The sequence below is a fragment of the Macrotis lagotis genome, chromosome 3, assembly GCF_037893015.1.
Source record: "Macrotis lagotis isolate mMagLag1 chromosome 3, bilby.v1.9.chrom.fasta, whole genome shotgun sequence".
NCBI classification, from domain to species: Eukaryota; Metazoa; Chordata; class Mammalia; order Peramelemorphia; family Peramelidae; genus Macrotis; species Macrotis lagotis.
The window spans coordinates 39,458,508-39,475,019 of record NC_133660.1 but is presented as its reverse complement, the minus strand read 5'-3'; positions in this window follow the sequence as shown (position 1 = coordinate 39,475,019).

Genomic DNA, 16,512 nt, shown 5'->3' with positions numbered 1-16,512 from the left:
AAGGCAAACGGGGTTAAGTGGCTTGCCCAAGGCCACACAGCTAGGTAATTATTAAGTGTCTGAGACTGGATTTGAACCCAGGTACTCCTGACTCCAGGGCTGGTGCTTTATCCACTGTGCCACCTAGCTGCCCCTCGAGAGTCTTTTCTGCTCAGCCTATCCAAAGGATACTTTGATTCTTGTCAGGATAGGAAGTATGAGGTTGAGGTAGAGGTCAAGCACCCTGCTTTTCTCAGATAAGGGGTAAAATTATATCTAGAATTATAATGATATTATTATTATTGGTTTAGGGAAAATAATTTTTTCCTTTTAGACTGTGCTCCTGATCACTACCCCTTAAAGGAGGAGTATCACAAGATATTCTAAGGCTTTGATTCCCTTCCTACCACAATCCACTTCCACAAAGACTACACATAGTAAATAGCAAATCAACCCATTTATCAAAGCAGACAGAAGTTGGTAAACTATACATAGGAAACTAGCAGATAATATACGGAGTGAATGAACTGGGAAGTTCATTCAATGAACTTGGGAGCAAAGAACATCAGTTCAATCAAGATAGTTCCAGATCTCACCCAAGGGGAGATTCCTTAATGTCTCTGGCATGGCAAACCAGTGACAAAGGGGAGAGAGACAAGGCCACCTCCACCTGTCAGTTTCTTCCCAGAGTTTTTCTTTGCTGAAGAAGATCTAGAACCACATCTTTTCTCTTGAAGCTAGAAGCCAGAAGACCAATCTCTTCTCTCAAACTATTCAATGGAACACCTCATGTACTAGCAGAGCAGTGGGTAATTAGTCTCCATTAGTGAGGAGAGTCTTATGCCAAAGGGGTGTGAGCAACTGGTTACATACAAAAACTAGATTGTGATGGAGCATACTAATTGCTGGAAGAAATCAGAAAAGGTCTATGAAGAGAAGAGGCATTAAGGGTCAGTCTTGAAAGGAACTAGGATTTCCAGGAGGTAGAGATGAATGGGGAGAACATTCCAGCTTTTGGGGGGGTCATCTTGTGAAAGGGGAGAAATGTGTGAGGAACAGCAAGACATCAACATGGCACTGCCTATATCGATCTAGGAAATAAGAGCACCAATGTGTAGACATTTAATCTTTAGCTAACTCAGTTAAAGCTTGTATGTGTCCTTTAGGCTTCAATACTAACCACAGGATTACAGTCACTCCAAGGAGGGAGTGACCTGATTTTTAAAAGAAAAAAAATCTTTAGTATCAGCAGTTTCCAAAGCATGTTTTTCTGTTACTGTGTGGAGCAATAAGGAGTTCACAGCAGCTCAAACCTAGGGCTAGTAAGGAATTCCCTTCCCAGTGCTTGGTATGAGAGAATTTGGCAAAGATAGTAGGGCTGAATATTGCTGCCAATCTGGGTGATACCAAGAGACCAATAGTTCACTCTCCTTCTCTAGGAACAGTCTCAGTCCCATCCCCAGGCTAGGCATGGTGACCACCCAGGGCTGTGATCAGGAGAGGAGAGGATTTCCTGGGAAAATGACATAACTGCGACTTTAGAAATAATTCCTATACTCCCTCCATGTACTTCAGACTCCAGAATTCCCATATGAAAGAAATTAGAAGAGAAAACAGAGACCCTGAATGCCTGACACTGGGAAGGAGAGGGAGACAGGATGGGAAGAAGGGAATATATATGCCCAAGAAGTTCTCTGATGGACACTCTCTGATGGATGAGATTCCAGTAGGCAGCCCTTTGATGAGCTCATCTGTCTAGGCAGGTGTAAGTCTTGGCACATAAGAAACATTTCACACCACATGCTGGGAGACAGTTCAACAAGAAAGTATGGCAGCAACTACTGTGGAATAGTTTCCATTAGGGTGTGATTCATCAGGGAGGAGGGGAAAGAGGCAAGAAACCCCAGTGAGAGAATGCCTCTTTCTTTTTCACTAGCAAAGCTATTGAAAATAAGGCAGCACAATCTACTTGGACATTTTCTTTCAGAATTCTTAATAATAATAATAATAATAATAATAATAATAATAATAATAATAATGTTTTGTCCTTCATTTTTGAAGAAGACTATGACATCAGGGAGGGGAATGCCATGACAAGCACATGAGTTGGATTTGAGTGAGGGGGGCTGTGCTAAGTCACCAGCCTCACTTTCTCTTCCAGAGCCATCTGGGTCCAGTGGCCAGATATGGATCAGGATGACTAGAGATGGCTCTAGATGCGAGGCAATCAAGGTTAAGTGACTTGTGCAAGGTCACACAGCTAGTTAAGTGGCAAGTGTCTGAGGCCACATGCAAACTCCTGTCCTCTTGAATCTAAGGCCATTGCTCTAGGGGGCAGTTAGGTGGCACAGTGGGTAGAGTACTGGCCCTGGAGTTAGGAGGACCTGAGTTCAAAATAGATCTCAGTCACTTAAGAATTCTTTTTCTTAAAATAAATATTTTGTTTTCCAATTATATTATAGCAGTTTTTACCTCTCTTTTTTGGTAAGGTTTTGAATTTTACAATTTCACCCCACCCTCCCTTCCCTCCCCCCCACCACAGAAGGCATTCTGATAGTCTTTAAATTGTTTCCATACTATATATTGATAAAAACTGAATGAGTTGAAATATCATATCCTTGAGGAAAAAATAAAATATTAGAGATAGCAAAATTACATAGTACATAAGATAACTTTTTTTTTTAAATTGAAGGTATTAGGGGCCCTGCAGTCAGGAGTACCTGAATTCAAATCCGGCCTCAGAAACTTAATAATTGCTTAGCTGTGTGATCTTGGGCAAGTCACTTAACTCCATTGCCTTAAATAAAACAAAAAATTGAAGGTAATAGTCTTTGGTCTTTGTTTAAACTTCACAGTTTTTTCCTCTGGATACAGGTGGCATTCTCCATTGCAGATAACCCAGAATTGTCCCTGATTATTGCGCTGATAGAATGGACAAGTCCATTAAGGTTGATAATCACCCCCATTTTTAAAAATTTATTTATTTATCTTTGAATTTTACAATTTTTCCTTAAATCTTGCTTCCCTCACCCCACCCCCTACATAAGGCAGTCTGTTAGTCTTTACATTGTTTCTATGCTATAGCAATCCATACATTGATCTAAATTGAATGTGTTGAGAGAGAAATCATATCCTTAAAAAATAAAATATAAGAGATAGCAAGATTACATAATAAGATATTTTTTTTAATTTAAAGGTAATAGTTTTTGGTCTTTGTTTAAACACCACAATTCTTTCTCTGGATACAGATGGTATTCTCCTTTGCAGATATCCCCAAATTGTGCCTGATTGTTGCACTGATGGAATGAACAAATCTATTAAGGTTGATCATCATCCCCATGTTGCCGTTAAGGTGTACAATGTTCTTCTGGTTCTGCTCATCTCATTCAGCATCAATTCATGCAAATCCTTCCAGGCTTCCCTGAATTCCCATCCCTCCTGGTTTCTAATATGTGTTCCATCACATACATATTCCACAGTTTATTAAGCCATTCCCCAACTGATGGACATTTACACAATTTCTAATTGTTTGCCACCACAAACAGAGCCACTATGAATATTTTTGTACAAGTGATGTTTTTACCCTTTTTCATGATCTCTTCAGGGTACAGACCCAGTAGTGGTATTACTGGATCAAAGGGTATGCACCTTTTTATTGCCTTTTGGGCATAATTCCACACTGCTCTCCTGAAAGGTCACAGCTCCACCAACAATACATCAGTGTCCCAGATTTCCCACATCTCTTCCAACATTGATCATTGTCCTTTCTGGTCATATTGACCAATCAGAGAAGTGTGAGGTGGTACCTCAGAGATGCTTTAATTTTAATTTCTCTAATCCATAATGATTTAGAACAATTTTTCATATGACTATGTATCACTTTGATTTCCTCATCTGTAAATTGCCTTTGCATATCCTTTGACCATTTGTCAACTGGGGAATGGCTTTTTTTTTTTATAAATTTGATTCAATTCTGTATATATTTTAGAAATGAGTCATTTGTCAGAAATACTAGTTGTAAAAATTGTTTCCCAATTTGCTACATTTCTTTTGATCTTGGTTACAGTGGTTTTGTTTGTGCAAAAACTTTTTAATTGAATATAATCAAAATCATCTAGTTTTTTTTTAATGATATTCTCCATCTCTTCCTTGGTCATAAACTGCTTCCCTTTCCATAGATCTGACAGGTAAACTATTCTTGGTCTCCTAGTTTGCTTATAATATTGTCTTTTATGTCTAAACTCTGTACCCATTTTGATATTATCTTGGTATAGGGTGTGAGATGCTGGTCTAATCCAAGTTTCTGCCAAACTAACTTCCAATTTTCCCAACAGGTTTATCAAAGAGAGAGTTTTTATCCCAGAAGCTGGACTCTGGTTTTATCAAACAGCAGATTACTACAATCATTTCCTCCTATCTTGTTTGCACCTAGTCTATTCCACTGATCTACCCACTTAATAATTCTTAAAGCAAGATGATGAGTAGTTCGCTGAAAATAATAAACAATTTAGTACCCCTCCCCCAACTTTTGGCCTGGAATCAAGAAGACTTGAGTTCAAATTTGACCTCAGATACTTACTAGTTGTGTGACCCTGTACAAATCACTTAACCTCTCTCAGCCTTACTTTCTTCATCCGTACACTGGGTTGTTATGGGGATAAAATGAGATAATATTTGTAAAAGATTTTGTGAACTTTAAAACATTATATTATTCATTATTAACATTTCTCCATAACATTTTTAAGCTTACATAGTCAACAAAACAGTAAATCAGACCAATTCAACAAAGATTTATTGTTGTCATCCTTCATTCTCAAAGAAGACCATGACATCAGGGAGGTTATGCCATGACAAGCATATGAATTGGATTTGAGTGAGGGGGGGCTGTGCAATGTCACCAGTGTCATTTTCTCTCCAGAGCAATCTGAGTTCAATGGCTAAATATGAAACAGGATGACTGGAAATGACCCAGAATGTGAGGCAATCAGGCTTCAGTAACTTGCCCAGGGTCACACAGCTGGAAAGTATTAAGTGACTGAGGCTGCATTTAAACTCAGGTCCTCCTGATTTCAGGGTCAGTACTTTAACCACTGCACCACCTAGCTGCCCCTGGGCAGCACCTAAATATTAGGGATACAATTAATAAAAAGAAAGTGTCTACCCTAAAGGAACTTCCAATCTAAAGTGAGAGATATACAAAAGGAAGCAAAAGAAGGCAGAGCAGTAGATGCAACATAGAGTGAGATGAATTCACTCTTAAGTCTAGCTATAAAGAAAGACTCTGGGAGAAATTTGGTCTTCTGCCCTCAAGTTCTCTAATCAAAGGGAAGAGGAGACTAGGGGAGATGGCATCAAATGCTCACACTGAAAAAGTGAAAAAAATATGCATCTATTTGTATCCAGACTTCATTATTTCTATCTCTGGAGGTGGATAGCATTTTTATCCTTTGGATTCTTTTAGATTGTTTATTGATCAGATTGTTTTGTTTGCCCTTTTTTCTCAAAGAGGAGCATGCTATCAGGGAAGTAATACATGACATGAACTTGGACTAGATTTGAGTGAGGGGATGCTGTGCTAAGTCACCAGCCTCACTGTCTTCTCCAACCTCTCCTCCAGAGCCATCTGGGTCAAGTGTCCAGATATGGATCAGGATGACTGGAGATGGCACTGGATGTGAGCAATCAGGGTGAAGTGACTTTCCCAGATCATACAACTTGTAAGTGTCTGAGGTCACATTTGAACTCAGGTCTTCCTGACTCCAGGGCTGGTGCTCTATCCTCTGCCCCACCTCTCAGATTAGCTAAATCGTTCACAAGTGATCATTGTCACAATATTTCTGTTACTGTAGACAGTGTTCTCCTGGTTTTGCTCTTTTTATTTTGTATCTGCTCATGTAGATTATCACAAGGTTTTCTGATATCATTCTCATTACTATTTCTTTTAGCATAACAATATTCCATGACAAACATTTACCATAACTTGTTCAGTTATTCCCCAATTGACGGGCATCTCCTCAATTTCTAGTTCTTTTTTTTTTTTTAGGTTTTTGCAAGGCAATGGGGTTGCCCAAAGCCACACAGCTAGGTAATTATTAAGTGTCTGAGGTCGGATTTGAACTCAGGTCCTCCTGACTCCAGGGCTGGTGCTTTATCCACTGCACCACCTAGCCACCCTCAATTTCTAGTTCTTTGCACAACCTTTTTAATTTAATGTAATCAAAATTGTTCATTTTTCTTCCTGGGACCCTCTCCATCTCTTGTTTGGTCATAAATTATTCCCTTATTCATAGACTTGACAGTAAATTTTTCTATGATATTATTTATGATATTATAATATATGTCCTTATCTTGGTATAAGGTAGGAGAAAGTACACCTACTTTCAATCATTTGACTGAAACATTTCTGGTTTTCCTAGGAATTTTTGTGAAATAGGGAACTCTTCCCATAAAGCTTGGATCTTTGGGTTTTTTGAAAGACTAGATTGCTATGGTAATTAACTACTATGTATTATGTACCCAATCTATTCCACTGATCTACCACTCTATTTCTTAGCCAATACCAGATTCTTTCTAGGGTTACACTTTGTATTATAGTTTAACATCTGCTACTGTTAGGCTGCTTCACTTCACCTTTTTTTACATTGAATCTGTGGATATTATTAACTGTTTCCTCTTTCAGATGTAATTCTATACAATATCTTTTGGTATTTTATTGGTATGAACAAGCGAGTTAATTTAAGTAGAATTGTATTTTTATTTGTATTTTTATTTATTTATTTAATTTTTAGGTTTTTGCAAGGCAAATAGGGTTAAGTGGCTTGCCCAAGGCCACACAGCTAGGTAATTATTAAGTGTCTGAGACCAAATTTGAACCCAGGTACTCCTGACTCCAAGGCCGGTGCTTTATCCACTAGGCCATCTAGCTGCCCCAAGAATTGTATTTTTATTATATTGACTTGGCCTCTCATAAGCAATATTTCTCTATTTGTTTAGGTTTGTCTTTGTAAAGTGTTTGTAATTTTGTCTATATAGTTCCTGAATTTATCTTTTTTTTTTTTGCAAGGCAAATGGGGTTAAGTGGCTTGCCCAAGGCCACACAGCTAGGTAATTATTAAGTGTCTGACGCTGGATTTGAACTCAGGTACTCCTGAATCCAGGGCCGGTGCTCCATCCACTGCGCCACCTAGCCACCCCCTGAGCTTATCTTGACAGGCAGGCTCTTGTGTATTTTATATTATCTGTGGTTATTTTTTAATTAAATATTTTATTTATTTATTTTTCCAACTACATGGAATGGTAGTTTTCAACAATCATTTTTTTTGCAAGGTTTCCCTCCCCCCCTTCCAGAAAGCAATCCAACAAAGGCCATACATGTATAATCATGCCAAACATAGATTCATGTTAGTTACATTGTGAGGGAACTTATGTTGTGAGAGAAGAATCAGTCAAAACGGAGAAAAAACAATAAAGAGAAAAAAACATAATCCATATGACTACTTTTAAAAATTGAAGATACAGGGTGGCTAGGTGGTGCAATGGATAGAGCACTGGTTCTGGATTCAGGAGGACCTGAGTTCAAATTTGACCTCAGGCACTTAATAATTACCTAACTCTGACCTTGGGCAAGTAACTTAACTCCATTGCCTTGCAAAAAAAAAAAAACCTAAAAAATAAAAAAAATGAAGATTAGTATATTTTAATCTGCATTTAAACTACACAAATCCTTCTCTGGATGTGATTGCCATTTTCCATCACAAGTCTTTTAGAATTGTCTTTGTTTACTGTACCACTGAAATGAATAAGTCCATCATAGTTGATCATCACCCAAGGTTGTTGTTAGTGTGTATAGTGTTCTTCTGGCTCCGGTCACTTCACTAAGCATCAGTTCATATAAGTCTGTAGTTCTATTTCTCATGATTTCTTTTGGTCTTTTTTTTTTTTTGGCAAGACAGTGGGGTTAGACTTGCCCAAGGTCACACAGCTAGGTAATTATTAAGTGTCTAAATCTGGATTTGAACTTAGGTCCTTCCTGACTCCAGGGCCAGTGCTCTATCCACTGCGCAACCTAGCTGTCCCACCCTCATGATTTATTATAGAACAATAGGATTCCATCACATTCATATATCACAATTTGTTCAGCCATTCCCCAATTGATAGGCATCCCCTCAATTTCCAATCTTTGCCCCTATGAAAAGAGCTGCTATAAATATTTTTGTGCATGTGAGTTTTCTTACCTTTTTTTTCACAATCTCTTTGGGTTACAGAACTAGTAGTGGTATTCCTGGATCAAAGGGTATGTCTACAATTATTTTATTTTATTTAATTTATTTATTTATTTAGGATTTTGCAAGGCAAATGGGGTTAAGTGGCTTGCCCAAGGCCACATAGCTAGGTAATAATTAAGTGTCTGAGACCAGATTGGAACCCAGGTACTCCTGACTCTGGGGCGGGTGCTTTATCCACTGCGCCACCTTGCTGCCCCCCATAATTATTTTAAATGAAATTTCTTTTTCTATCTTTTCCTTTGGAACTTTGGTAATATATAGAAAGTGCTAAAGATTTTTGTGGGTTTATTTTATATCCTGCAAATTTGTTTCAAGCAGTTTTTTAATTGATTTCTTAGGGTTCCCTAACTGCAAAGAGTGAGTTTTGTTTCCTCATTGTCTATTCTATTTTCCTTTAATTCTATTTTCTTCTCATATTGCTTTGCTACAACATTGAATAATAAAGATGAAAATGGATATCTTTGCTTCATCCATGATCTTATTGGAAAGACTTCTAGCTTATCCCTATTCCAAATATTGCTCGTTTATGGTTTTTAGATAAAAACTATTATTATATTAAGTAAATCCCTATTTATTCATATGCATTCTAGTGTTTTTTTTGAAATAGGAATGAGTGTTATATTTTGTCAAAAGCTTTTCTTATATGACTTTATTGTTTTTGTTTTTGTTATTCATATAGTCAGTTTTGCTGATGCTTTTTCTAATATTGAATCAGCCCTGAAATCCTGCCATAAATCCTAACTGGGAATAGTATTTGATTTTTGTGATTTAATCTTGCTAGCATTTTATTTAAAAAATTTGCCACAATAATCCATTTCTTGGTGGAGAAGTGGTAGATTATAGGGCTAAGTGTGAAGTACATCAGAAATGACTAATACAACTTAGATATGTTGTGTTATATGTCTATTTGTTTGTATAAATATGTTTACTTTTACAAGGGAAGATTTTTATTTGGTTTGTGGAGGATTGTGGGGAATGCGATATTGCCAATGATTAAAAAAAGAAAGAAAAAGTATCAATGAAAGACAAACTACAAAAGAGAAAGCAGAGGGAATTTTTACAAGAGTATACCAAAAAGTAATGCTGTGCTGCTATTACTATTTTAATAGAGTTGTGCACAGAGATCTTTTTCTCTTCTTTAGATTTTTAGCCCATCCAACATTCTCTCTCTCTCTCTCGCTCTTTCTGTCCCCACTTCACCCTTCCCTCTTTCTCCTCTCCTTTTCCCCTTCCTTTCCCTCTCTCTTTTTTCTCACTTTTCTAGGCATTATATAATACAATAAAACTTTATATGGATATTTAATAAATTCTTATCGATTAATTGATATATGCTCTCACAATTTCACATTTTCTTATGTAATCTTCATCTGGTCTTCTTCATATACAGGAATGTTAATGTTTTTGATGATTTTCTAGTTCATAATAAACTTTTTTTTAAAGTTGGGAAATTAGGACTTGAGGTATTTACATTCTTAAATGATAGATGGTTTCCACCAGTCAGTTAAACTAATGCTTCCCACATCAACCCATTCTTGCTGTTTCAGGAGGGTCTGCTTATTTTCCTTAGGTATTTTGGGGAGCAATGCTAAAAACTCTCAGACCACAAATGGGCTCCTGCTGTTTTACATCCTAGAGCAAAGTATCACAGGCAGCATTATTATTCCTAGCAAAGAAAAGTGTAGATTTGGATGAGCTAAAAGTTAAAAAAATCTTTATGCACAAGGTTATAGGACCATAAAAGGAAATGCTACATAAGAAGAAAGGCCCTCAGCATATTTAACCATTTAATGTTGAGGCATTTTTCAATTATGTCTGACTCTATTACCCCATGTGGGATTTTCTTTTGTTTGTTTGGGTTTTTGGGGCAGGGCATTTTATTTTTAGAGATGCTGGAATGTTTTGCCATTTCTTTCTTCAGCTCATTTTACCAGAGAGGAAACTGAAGCTAACAGGGTTAAGTGACTTACCTAGGGTCACATAGCTAGGAAGTGTCTGAGGTCAGATTTGAACTCACAAAGAGGAGTCTTCCTGATTCCAGGACTGGTGCTCTAGCCACGCTATCACCTAGTTGCCTATATTTATGTATAGTGTACATGTATAGGAAACCCAGACATGATATCCATGTGGAAGACTCTAGGAGGTCTGCTTTTGGGATGAATGGAACATTCTGCACTAATTTACCACATGGGTGGGAGTAGCCTTTCCCCCACTGGTTATGTGACCAGAACTGGGGTCATTAACACACAGTTCAAGCAACAGTGGAGGGCTTTTGTTACATTCCCATCTAAGGATTCTACTCACCCTTCATGTAAAGGCTGCTCCATCTGTACCTCTCTTCCTAGGTCCAGATAGCCTTGAGAAATGAGCCTGGGTCCTTGGAATTTTTATTTCTTCTTTTCCTTTCTGGTATCTGGAAGGGAAAATTTGATCAGGTCTGAGGAGGCGTGGTTTTCCTGGAATCAGGGGAATATGAGTTGGATAATGCAGGCCTTCCTATAACTATGCCCTGAAGAGCAAGGGTCCTGGGGTCCAGTCCAACAGAATTATTGAATTGGGGGGCGTTAATGCTGTGTAGGAATTGAGCCTAATCCTTCTCTCTGCTCACCTCCATGCTGAAGTAGTAGAGGAGGGATTATGTCCAGTGCTTATTGGGAAAAATTATGTTTATTCTTGCTGTATCAGTAAAGTAAATGCCCCTTTGTAAAAAGCGAAGTGTTAAATAAAACTGTGCCCCCCCAAAATGAGGACAACATTGAAAGAGAGAACTTGAGCAGATGGCAGAGTTTCTCTCTCTCTCTCTCTCTCTCTCTCTCTCTCTCTGTCTCTCTCTGTCTCCCTCTCTCTGGGAGTGTAACAGGTCTCTGGGGACAGAGTCAAACTATATAACTATATTACATAACTAATAGCTGGTTTGTCACCCCAGTTTTCTCCCAGCATACCCCTTGTTCCTAAGCATCTGCTTTCTTCCCATTAGCTTGCTCTCAGGAGGGAATCTGAAATATTTACACCAAGACAACAGTTCTAGACTTGTTGGGCCTTGAGTTTATTGAAAAATATCTGGGGGGGGGCAGCTAAATGGTGTGGGGGATAGAGCACTTATCCTGGCATCAGTGCCTTACATCTTACCTCAGACACTTAATAATTAACTTAGTTATCACTTGCCTTGCAAAGACTAAAAACAAAGTGTCTGGGAATATATATATATATATATGTATATATATACATATATATATATTAGTAATGCTATTCTCTAGTCTAAAAGTACACATAATACTTATTATTGGTTTTTTGAACTTATTATTGTATTCTGAATTCTTAAAGGAAAGAAAAACCTCAAGCTCCAAATTCATGAACATTTCCATATACAAAAAACAAAAAGAGAATTGTCTATAAATTGTGAATTTTTATTCTGTACCACTTTTTAAAAGAAGTTTATCATGCCTCTCATGCAGGAGTTTCAAAACTGTCCTGATTAACTGTTTTCTTCTGATCTTCTTTCTCTTCTTTGGGAATTAAGAAAAAATTTCAATGATTTTCCTTATTTTCTTTTCCTTCTCTCCCCCCCTTCCTTCCTTTCTTTTTAAAAAAAATTATTTAAGGCAATGGGGTTAAGTGACTTGCCCAAGGTCACAAAGCTAGGCAGTTATTAAGTGTCTGAGGCCAGAATTGAACTCAGGTTCTCCTGACTCTAGGGCCAGTGCTCTATCCATTGTATCACCTGACTGCCCCTCTTTCTTTCCTTCCTTCCTTCCTTCCTTCCTTCCTTCCTTCCTTCCTTCCTTCCTTCCTTCCTTCCTTCCTTCCTTCCTTTCTTTCTTTCTTTCTTTCTTTCTTTCTTTCTTTCTTTCTTTCTTTCTTTCTTTCTTTCTTTCTTTCTCTTTTCTTCCTCTCTTTTTCTCTTCCTCTTTCCTCCCTCCCTCTCTCCCTTCTTCCTCCCCCCCTCCCCCTCCCTCTCTCCCTTCCTTCCTTCCATCTTTCCCTCCCTCTTTCCTTTCTTGGAGTAGGTGTGTGAAAAGACTTCTCAATTTGCAGTCACAGGACTTGAGTTCAACTCTCCCTTCTCTGAGCCTCAGTTTCCTCATTTGCAAAATGAAGGCATTGGATTAGCTATCTTCTGAGGTCCTTTTCAGTTATAAGTCCATGATCCTAATGATCCTGTAAACTATGGGTATATGGGGGGAAGGACAGTATGGGAGAATGTAGAAAAAACAATTTATCTGTTTAAAAAAAGTTCCTGAATCCATAAACAATGTCTCAGTTATTTTGAATTTTCCATTTTGATGATATTCTTGGTTTTAAGACTGAAGAATTTAGGGATAATTTAGGGGAATGCTTGAGAGAAAAATAAATAAAACGGCAACCTTTTATCCAAGAGACACAAGCTGCATTCATTCCATAGACACATTCTTGTCTTTATCTTCTGAAAAACTTCTTAAAATGTCAACAAGTAAAGAATTCCACTTAATACTGGTAGATCATTCTAGGCAAATAAACTTGAAAGTATTGATCCATTAGCTGTTCCTGGCAAACACAGCAAGAACAAAGGTCAACTGAAAGGTGAATTTATGGAACTTTAATCTGATATATTGGGGATCAGGCACTGTCCCAAACAAGGATGCTAACCAAAAAAGGTGAAAGCTTAGCAAATCTCTTTGGCTAGGCACATTGGTATGCCATTGAGTCTGTTGAAAGGAAGAAAATAAAAAGAGTAGCAGCAAACATACCCAAATAGATCAGATCATAAAGAAGACCTTGGTACCAATTCAGTTTTTAAGATAAACAAAAATTCCTGAGAATCCCTAAGGAATCTGGGCACATCAATGCCTTATGCTTTTGTTGTGTTATTTCAGCTCTCAAGAATGTCAGTATGGAAGGCATTTGGTTTTCTGGAAGGGTTACTCGCTTAGGAATAAGGGACCCTGTATCTATTAAGAGCATACTGTGTTCTGGGTATTACTTTGTACTAACCACTTAACAAATATCTCATTTCATCTTCACAGCATTCCTGGGAGGTAGGGTACACATCATCTCTTCCACATCATAGTTACCCATCAGGGTTTTAATATGTCTTCAGGCAGTAAAACAAATTAAATGAGAATTTGGGGGGGAGTTTTTTCTACTTTATTTTGTTTTAATATTTATTTATTCTTTTTTGCCAACTACATGTACCAGTAATTTTCACCAATTTGCAAGGTTTTGAGTTTTACATTTTTCTCCATCCCTCCCTTCCCTCACCCCTCTCTTCCCTCCTCCCTCCCCCTGACAGAAAGCAATCTAATATAGGTCATATTTAGCCATGCTAAACAGATTCATATTAATATTGTTGTGAAAGAAGAATCAAAGTCAAATGGAAGAAAAAACATTAGAGAGAAAAAATATTACATAAGACAACTTTTAATATTTGAAGACAGTAAGCTTAGTCTGCATTTAAACTCTGTAGTTCCTTCTCTGAATATCAATATATTTTCCATCACAAGTCTTTCAGAATTGTCTTTGATTATTGTGCTACTGGAATGAATAATTCCATCATAGCTGATCATCACCTAATGTTGTTGTTAGTGTGTGTAATGTTTTTCTGCTTCTTCACACTTCACTCTGCATCAGTTCATGCAAGTCTTTCCAGGCTATTTTGAAGTCATATCCCTCGTGATTCTTTTTTTTCTGGGTTTTTTTTTTCCAAGGCAAGTGGGGTTAAGTGGCTTGCCCAAGGCCACACAGCTAGGTAATTATTAAGTGTCTGAGACCGGATTTGAACCCAGGTATTCCTGATTCCAAGGCTGGTGCTTTATCCACTACGCCACCTAGCTGCCCTCGTGATTCTTATATAACAATAGTGTTCCATTGCATTCACAATTTATTCTACCATTCCCCAATTGATGAGCATCTCTTCAATTTCCAATTCTTTGCCACTATGAAAAAACCTACTATAAATATTTTTGTGCACGTAGGGTTTTACCCCTTTTCAGACCCAGTAGTGGTATGGCTGGATCAAAGTTTTATTGTCTTTTGGATATAATTCTACATTGCTCTCCTGAAAAGTTGAATCAGTTCACAACTCCACCAACAATGCATTAATGTCCCAGTTTTCCCACATCCTTTCTAGAATTGATCATTTTCCTTTTAAGTCATATTGAACAAACTGATAGATGTGAGGTACTATCTCAGAGGTGTTTTAATTTTCATTTTTCTAATCAATAATAATTTAGAGCTTATTTTTTGACTATAGATAGCTTTAATTTCTTCTGAGAATTGCCTTTTCATATCCTTTGACTATTTATGAATTGAGGCATGCTATTTTTTGGGAGTTTGGAGAAGTTGCAGATGACATGCAGAGGTCAAGAAACAACACAGAACCTATGACCAAATACATAACCCAAATCTTACCATAAGGTGCTGTAAACACAAAAGAAAAAAGAAAAAAAATTCAGATTTATTTTCTAATACAAATGGAAGGCCAAAAATTTTATGTGGCCCTATTATACCTGAAGTGGAAGGGGTAACTATACTATTTTGATCTCTATAGTAGGGAAACTGAGGTAACCAGATGTTCAATGACTTGTCCAGGGTCACACAGCTAGTAAGTGTATCTGGTTTTGAATTCGGATTTTCCTGGTTCTAGGTCTAGGAACCAGAGATACAGCTGGGCAAAAGCTTTAAGGGATAATGAAAATAGCACACTCCTTGAAAGATGTGGTTCCTTTGGTCTCATCAAATTAGAAAGTTCTCATATCATATGGGGAGGGAAAAGAGAGGAAAGAAAGTATTCGTTCTACAAACATGTTTTGTGGAGGATGACTTTTTGGTCCCTGAAAAATCCTTTGTAATGGTCATCATAGTGACAAGCTTAGGAAATGTTTATTGAATGGAATTCTCAAATTTTTCGTATTAGTCTTGTACATCACTCTTCCTTTTCCAGGTCTTCCTGTACCTATCTTGGAGGAATACCTATTCTGAAAAAAAATGGGAATCATAGTCCTTTCCTGACAAATATTCCAGTAAGGTAGCCCTGAAGGGTAATACTATGCCCTAAGAAACATCAAATAACTCAGAGCAATTCAGAAGGTTTTTATTGGGGTTTTTGGCACAAACATCTAGCACTGAATGTATTTGCTAAAAGAATTCAGAGTAAGGAACTGAAGATTATGGTTTTCTGAAACAAAGGTTCATTCTCCTCTCCTAAAAATGGGTGCTTGTTAGATTGATCAAAAGAGTTGATATCAAGAGCACACATGATCCAAGAGAATGTGATGTAAGATGGAAACAGTACAAACCAAAGCTAAGTAACAGGAGAGGAGAGGTTCTTGGATTGTTATCTTGACAGACTCATGAGAAAGACCTGTGAAGTTTTTTTCCCTCTCCTTTTTTTTTTTAGGTTTTTGCAAGGCAAATGGGATTACGTGGCTTGCCCAAGGCCACAGAGCTAGGTAATTATTAAGTGTCTGAGACCAGATTTGAACCCAGGTACTCCTGACTCCAGGGCCGGTGCTTTATCCACCACCTAGCCGCCCCTTTCCCTCATTTTTTAAAAAAAATATTTTGTTTTCCAATTATATACAATAGTAGTTTCCACCTATCATTTTTTGTAAGGTTTTGAATTTTACACTTCCTCCCACCCATCGCTGAAGGCATTGTTTCCATTGTTTCCATGTTATACATTGATCGAAATTCAATGTATTGAGAGAGAAATCATATCCTTGAGGAGAAAATAAAATATTAGAGATAGCAAAATTATGTAATACATAAGATACTTTTTTAAAAAAATGAAAGTAGTAGACTTTGGTCTCTGTTTAAACTCCATAGTTCTTTATCTGGAGATAGATGGTATTCTCCATTGCAGGTGCTCTAAAATTGTCCCTGATCATTGTATTGATGGAATGAGCAAGTCCATTAAGGTTGAATATCACCCCATGTTGTTAGGGTGTACAATGTCCTTCTGGTTCTGCTCATCTCTCTCAGCATCAGTTCATGCAAGTCAGGTTTCTCTGAAATCTCATCCCTCTTGGTTTCTAATAGAATAATAGTGTTTCATAACATACATTCACCACAATTTATTCAGCCATTCCCCAACTGATAGACATTCACTTGATTTCCAATTCTTTGCCACCACAAACAAGGCTGCTATGAATATTTTTGTACAAGTGATGTTTTTATTCTTTTTTTCATGATCTCTTCAGGGTGTAGACCCAGTAGTGGTATTGCTGGATCAAAGGGTATGCACATTTTGTTGCCCTTTGGGCATAATTCCGGA